General features: G+C 43.0%; 1 pseudogene; it reads left to right on the top strand.

Annotated features, from left to right (window-relative positions):
* Positions 1 to 5775: 5775 nt before the first annotated feature.
* On the top strand, positions 5776 to 5893 carry LOC126213009 (5S ribosomal RNA; annotated as a pseudogene).
* The last annotated feature ends 655 nt before the right edge of the window (positions 5894 to 6548 follow it).

Raw genomic sequence — 6548 nt, 5'->3', positions numbered from 1 at the left:
CCCATTCCTTCAGTAACGTTTCTCACCGATGCCACCACATCTGGGTGATACTTGTCATGAAACTTCATTGTTACAACAACAATGAGCTACCTTCGTTAATATTAGTCTTTTCGTTTCTTATCTCTACGTTTAACGCATCTACTAAAAAGACGTTTTTTGTTCGTTTTAATTGAAAGAAATTGTTTTATTGACCGCTTCTCAACCTCACAGATACACACGTACTTGCTTATTGTAATGAGAAGTTCCACATAAGATCTGTCTGCGAATCGAGACTGTTTCTTGCTTCGTCGGAGTTGATAACGCTCTCTCTTCCAAAGAGTGGAAACAGTCTCAACTCTTTCTCTAGAATTCGTGGAGTTCGTGTTTTTTAATCTGATGGGCTTCAAATAATAAATAACGCGCTAACTTCATCTGCAGAGAATTGTTGCAGCCGAGGCAAAAATGACATGTTTTCGCCTCCGGCTTCACTTTAATGTGCACATCGTTATCGTAAGGGTACATTCTCCAACTCACTTATCCGTATCACTTGTAGTAACTATTCAGTGCAAACTTCACCTTAAGATTGAGTTATCGTTTCCAGTGCGCAATAAATTTACTAAAAATACTTGGAATGAATACTGAAGCAAGCCAATTAAATACAAAGAACAATTTTACGGCGCTGTCTTACCACACACTCCTCTAGGACACTGGTTTCAAAACTTAACAGCGAACCCACCAGCTCCATATCAGCTATCCGTGTGAGGTTTCTGCGTGGTAGTTTCCTAAAATAGCTCCACCACGTGAACGCAAGTAGTATTGACATACAGTTGCGGCGAGGTGGAACGAGAGATGCCAATCATTTAATACTCAAATGCAGAAAATGTGAGTGGAACACAAATTTCATCCACAGAAATTTGAAAAAGTTGTACAGATTCTTTCTCTTGAACATTTAATACAGTAAAGCGTCGATTATCCGAAGTAATTGGGGGACATGGGTGATCGGAAAACTGGTTTGTTCGGATAATCGAACTGTACATGTTTATTTGCCAAAAAGAAGTACTGCACAGTAAATTTATTCATAAAAACAGGCATCTCTTTTAGTATTACAAAGAAACATACAAAGGAAACTTCAGTAGGAATATATAGTATGTGGCACAGTTTATTAAACTCTTTTGTGTAAACCACTTGTAAAAAGCATCATCTAGATCTGTATTAGTGGCGAGCTTCATAGTTTTCCGGCTTGTTGATCCATCAGTAGAATCAAGCATAGCTATAAAATTTGCTATGCTCGTCTTTTTTTATATCCGTAATTGTCGACTTCCCCACCTTGTACTCATTGGATAAGGTGGTTGCAGATTCACCTTCTTCTAACCTTTTAATAATCTCGTACTTGTCCCTCATAGAAAGGACAACACGTTTACGTTTAAGAATTTTGTATCGTCAAGTTCACTTTTCTAGACCGTGCACCCTGTCCACACCACGTACCTGATAATCCCGCGGCGGTCGTACTGTTTTGTTCCACACTACTGCTGGCTTGCCTGAAATTATCTATCGAAATATGCAAGCGAGTCAGGGGATCCACTCATCATCAGAACACAACACTGTTCTACGTCTGGTATGAACAACTATATTCTGAGGTGCAGTTGCAGGTTGCATTGTTTACATTCTAATTCATAAGTGTTTATCCCAATTAATGGATGATTACCAGTCCAAAATATCACTCAGACGAGCGTACGCGTAACCGACACGACGCGGGTGATTGTTGATGATGCGGAAGCCGAATGATTGCGCGAAAGTTCTTACGATCGTCACGCATACACTGATATTTGGTACCAGTCCTCCTTGACACTAGTAATAAATTTTAACGCTGTTCACAAAGTTAAATTTACAGTTCATAGTTCTCAGTTGTACGAGCGTGCGCGTAACCGTCGCGGCGCGGTTGATTGTTGGTGATGCGGAACGCGATGATAGAACGCACGTTCACACGCTCGCTACAAGACACTGGCACTTAAATACTCTCTATTGTGGTAAATAGTACTGCTGATTCACATCAGTTCATTCTTGGAGACCGAACACGGCGCGGACGATTGATACTGTACGGTACGACACGCAACGAGAGGATACACAAATACGTTATCAGCAGCACTGCTCATTTTTAAATTACTTATTGACGCACTTTCTTCTGAATCATTTGCTTATTTTATCGCTTTCCTGTAATAGCACTTGTAGCATCACTTCAGCTTCCATACTAACAATGCCTCTCACATGCAGAGCTACATACAACACAATATAACAGTTCCGTGTCCCGCGCTCGACTCGACAGACGCGGCTGCCGCAAAGATACTCCGCAACCAAGCCAGCGTTATGACAATATGCTTACACTAATTAAAAAAAAAATTCTTCTACTGTTTTGCTGTCGTTTCGATGTGCAGTTTGAACATCGTATTGTAGATGAATTGTTTAGTTCGCATTAATATAGCCGGTGTGTCAAAAAGAATCATCCGATTTTTAAAAATCATAACTATTATGTTATTTGGGATAAGTACATGAACAATGTACTGTTGGAAAGAGCAAACTCTCGAGTTTAACGAGGTTACCGCTAGGTGGCAGCACTAAGCGCCCGCAGCAGTTCTTGTAAAAATGGTGTCGGAACAACAGAAACCGTTTTGTGTTTACGTTTTGCGCCTTGCGGGTCATTACTAACCGTTCAGCATGACTTTCGTACTAGGTATGGTGTGAATCCTCTTACAGGACAGAGCATTAGACGATGGCATGATCAATTCCGAGAAACATCTTGTTTGTCTAAAGACAAATCGCCGGGCCGTCCTCAAGCTCAAGTGTCTGACACAGACGTCGAACGCATCCGCCGTAGTTTCACAAAGAGTTCCCAGAAATCCGTTAGTCGTGCAGCTCGAAAGCTCAACATGCCCCCGATGTCCGTCTGGCGTGCGTTGCGTAGACGATTACACATGCAACCATACAAAATTCAGCTGCTGCAAGCTCTTCGTGAAAGTGACAAACAACAACGTGTGGAGTTCTGTAATTTCGTTCTTGGCAAGATGGAGGATGACAGTTTGCTTCCACGCTTAGTGTTTAGTGACGAGACAAGATTCCATTTAAATGGAAAGGAGGACCGTCATAACGTGAGAATATGAGGTACGGAACAACCACATGAAGTTGTGCGACATGAGAGGGACTCTGCAAAATTTAATGTATTTTGTGCAGTTTCACGGAAAAAGGCGTGTAATTCATTTTTCTTTGCCGAGAACATTGTTACAGGAATCACATATCTCGATATGCTTGTGAACTTTCTTTTCCCGCAGTTGGAGACTGATTTGAACGACTTCATTTACCAAAAGGATGGGCACCGTCACTCTGGCATCTGGAAGTGGGTCGGTCGCACTGGACCATATGATTCAGCCTTACATTACTGGCCTCCAAGGTCAGTGGACCTGGCTGTATGTGATTATTTCTTGTGGGTGAGACTGTTTATGTGCCTCCGTCACCAACAATAATGAATGAACTGAGGCATCACATAACAGCAGCTGTGGAAGCTGTAACTCAAGACATGCTCGCTGCAGTATGGGACCAATTTGAATACCGGATTAACATATGCCGTGCATCTCAAGGGGGCCTACTGAACACCCATTAAAAGGTATGAGAAAAAAACTTTTTGAGTTTCCCTTTCATTAAAAAATAAAATTCATTGTATTTGTTTATTAGTTTCAGGAATATAGACGTGACAAGTCGGATGATTCTCTTTGTCATTCCCCTTGTATGTATCGTTTCTGTTCCCATTTCGTATATACGAGGGTGAGTCAAATGAAAACCTTAAATTTGTAATAACAAATCGAAATTTCGCGGTGTTAAGCTGTAAGTTGGTAAGCGTGCTACAAACAGCGTGCAGAATGGCATGTAGGTGTCAGCATAGTGAAGATGCACACATACCGTCGCAGTATCAGTATAAAGATGGCAGCGCAACTTGCGACTTTCACCAGGGAAGAACAGCGTTCTGTTATTCGGTTTTTGCATAGTGAAGGAGAGAAACCTATTGAAATTCATCGACGAATGAAGGTTCAGTACGGTGATGTATGTTTGTCACGGCAGCAAGTCTACGAATAGAGTAGGAAGTTCGCAAATTGTGTGACTTCAGTGGAAGATGCTCCTCGCCCAGGTCAGGCGCAACAAGTTGTGACTCCACGGAACATTGCAGCAGTTGAAGCCATAGTGAAGGAAAACCACCGAGTGACACTGAATGACATTGCAGCATGTTTACAGATTAGTCATGAGTCAGCACACCACATTGTGCTTGATGTGCTCCAGTTCCACAAAGTGTCTGCAAGATGGGTGCCACGGCAGCTGACTCCTGAAATGAGAGAACAACGTGTTGATGTTTGTGAAGAACTTCTTCGGCGCTTTGAACGAGAAAGTGATGGCTTCCTTGCAAGAATCGTTACTGAGGACGAAACCTGGGTTGACTTCCACCAACCGGAAACGAAGAGAGCGAGCAAGGAATGGCGCCATTCCTCATCGCCAAAACCAAAGAAGTTTCGAACAGAACCATCAGCAGGGAAGGTTATGCTGACTCTCTTTTGCGACGAAAAAGGCATCATTTTGGAGCATTACATGCCTAGAGGGACCACTGTCACCAGTGAATCATACACAGGTCTCCTAAAAAATCATCTGCGGCCTGCAATCACATCAAAGCGACGTGGATTTTAGTTAGTAGGTGTCCTTTTGCAACATGACAATGCAAGGCTCCACACTACCCGTATAACAGTTGCAACAATCACAGAACTGCATTTTGAGTGTCTTCCTCATCCACGACACTCACCAGACCTTGCCCCAAAGTGATTTCCATATGTTTGGAGCACTCAAAGACGCAATGGGAGGAAAGAATTTCCGTTCTGATGATGAGGTACGCCACACGGTGCATGAGTGGTAGCGCGGGCTACCAAAAGAATTTTTTTTTCTAAAGGAATTTATGCACTTTGTAAGCGCTGGAGGACTTCCATTGAGCGTGGGGGAGATTATGTTGAAAACTGATACAGTTTTGTACCAATTCTGCACAGTAAACATTATTTAAAAAATATTTAAGGTTTTCATTTGACTCACCCTCGTAGCTTTTAGCGTGTATTGCAAATATTTTACGGTAATTATAAACTATTAAAGTACTTTTCCTTTTCTGCGCAGTTCCAAACGCATCCAACATACACAGATATCATTACACTGAGATAGGTGTGTTACACATGTTGTGTCCCAGGTACAAACACCAAGTTGAAAGTCGAAATTAATTACAACTTAGAAAATTTATTCTGAAAACAAGGTGAAGACATAACTCAGCGTAACCACTCGTGTCCAGGTCCAAAGTTCACCTCCCGTAAACACTGTCCCAGTAACAGCGTCGCGACTGAGATGAGACCTGCTCTGTACTACAGGAGGCCCACCAGAAGACTCCACTTCCAAGTCACACCGACGCGACTTAATCACGTGGGGCTGCATCCTGATAGGCTCCTTCGACTCCAACAATATGAGTGCTGCATCTCTTGTGGCGCCCCCACTGTGAGCATTTTGATATATGCCGCGCTGCTGCCACTGGAGCGTTGCATTCAGTGTTCGAGAAGGCAGTGGCCGCGTCTTACCTGCGGCGACCGTACTGTATCAACGCACAACATGAAGCACCGAAAAATAAACAAATTAACAATAAATAACGTAATCCGTGGCAGCATCGTGTTGCAAGAAGCCTACCATACACTGCCACACTCATCTACATTTACATCTTCATTTATACACAGTGCCAACGGCTTTGCCGAAGTGATAACGCCGGTTCCCGTCAGATCACCGAAGTTAAGCGCTATCGGACTGGGATAGCACTTGGGTGGGTGACCATCCTGTCTGCCGAGCGCCGTTGGCAAGCGGGGTGCACTCACCCCTAGTGAGGGAAACTGAGGAGCTACTTGATTGAGAAGTAGCGGCTCCGGTCTTCGGAAACTGACATACGGCGGGAGAGCGGTGTGCTGACCACATGCCCCTCCATATCCGCATCCAGTGACACCTGTGGTCTGAGGATGACACGGCGGCCGTCGGTACCGTTGGGCCTTTTTGACCTGTTCGGGAGGAGTTTAGTTTTTTATGTATACACAATAAGCCAGGTTACGGTGCCTGACGGAAGATGCTTCGGATACAAGTGTTGAACGCACTTAGCACACTGACATACTCGTGTTTCATATTTGCCACGAAACGAATGGTGACAAATGTGTTGCAGCGTTTAAGGAACAGACTTATACATGACTCAACTTTTGTGCTAGATAGTTTCTATTCCGTAAGTTCCAAGATAGTAAACCAGTTTTAAAAACGGTAACGAAAATTTTGATATTGATGCGATAAAACTTTATCCTTTCGTAAAGCTAATAGTAGAACAAACAAAACAAAAAAGGGTTGTAATAGTCAACAGCTCTTTATAAAGAAACCAGTAAGTACGATTATCAGTCTCCGTAGACATTTATTGCAACTTTTCTGAAAGAGATCATGGGAAATAGAAAACAAAGACAGGAATTTTACAGCCACCA

Source organism: Schistocerca nitens, chromosome 1 (assembly GCF_023898315.1).
Source record: "Schistocerca nitens isolate TAMUIC-IGC-003100 chromosome 1, iqSchNite1.1, whole genome shotgun sequence".
Classification (NCBI taxonomy): Eukaryota; Metazoa; Arthropoda; class Insecta; order Orthoptera; family Acrididae; genus Schistocerca; species Schistocerca nitens.
Note: the sequence above shows the minus strand (reverse complement) of the source record. Positions and strands in the feature narration are given on the sequence as shown.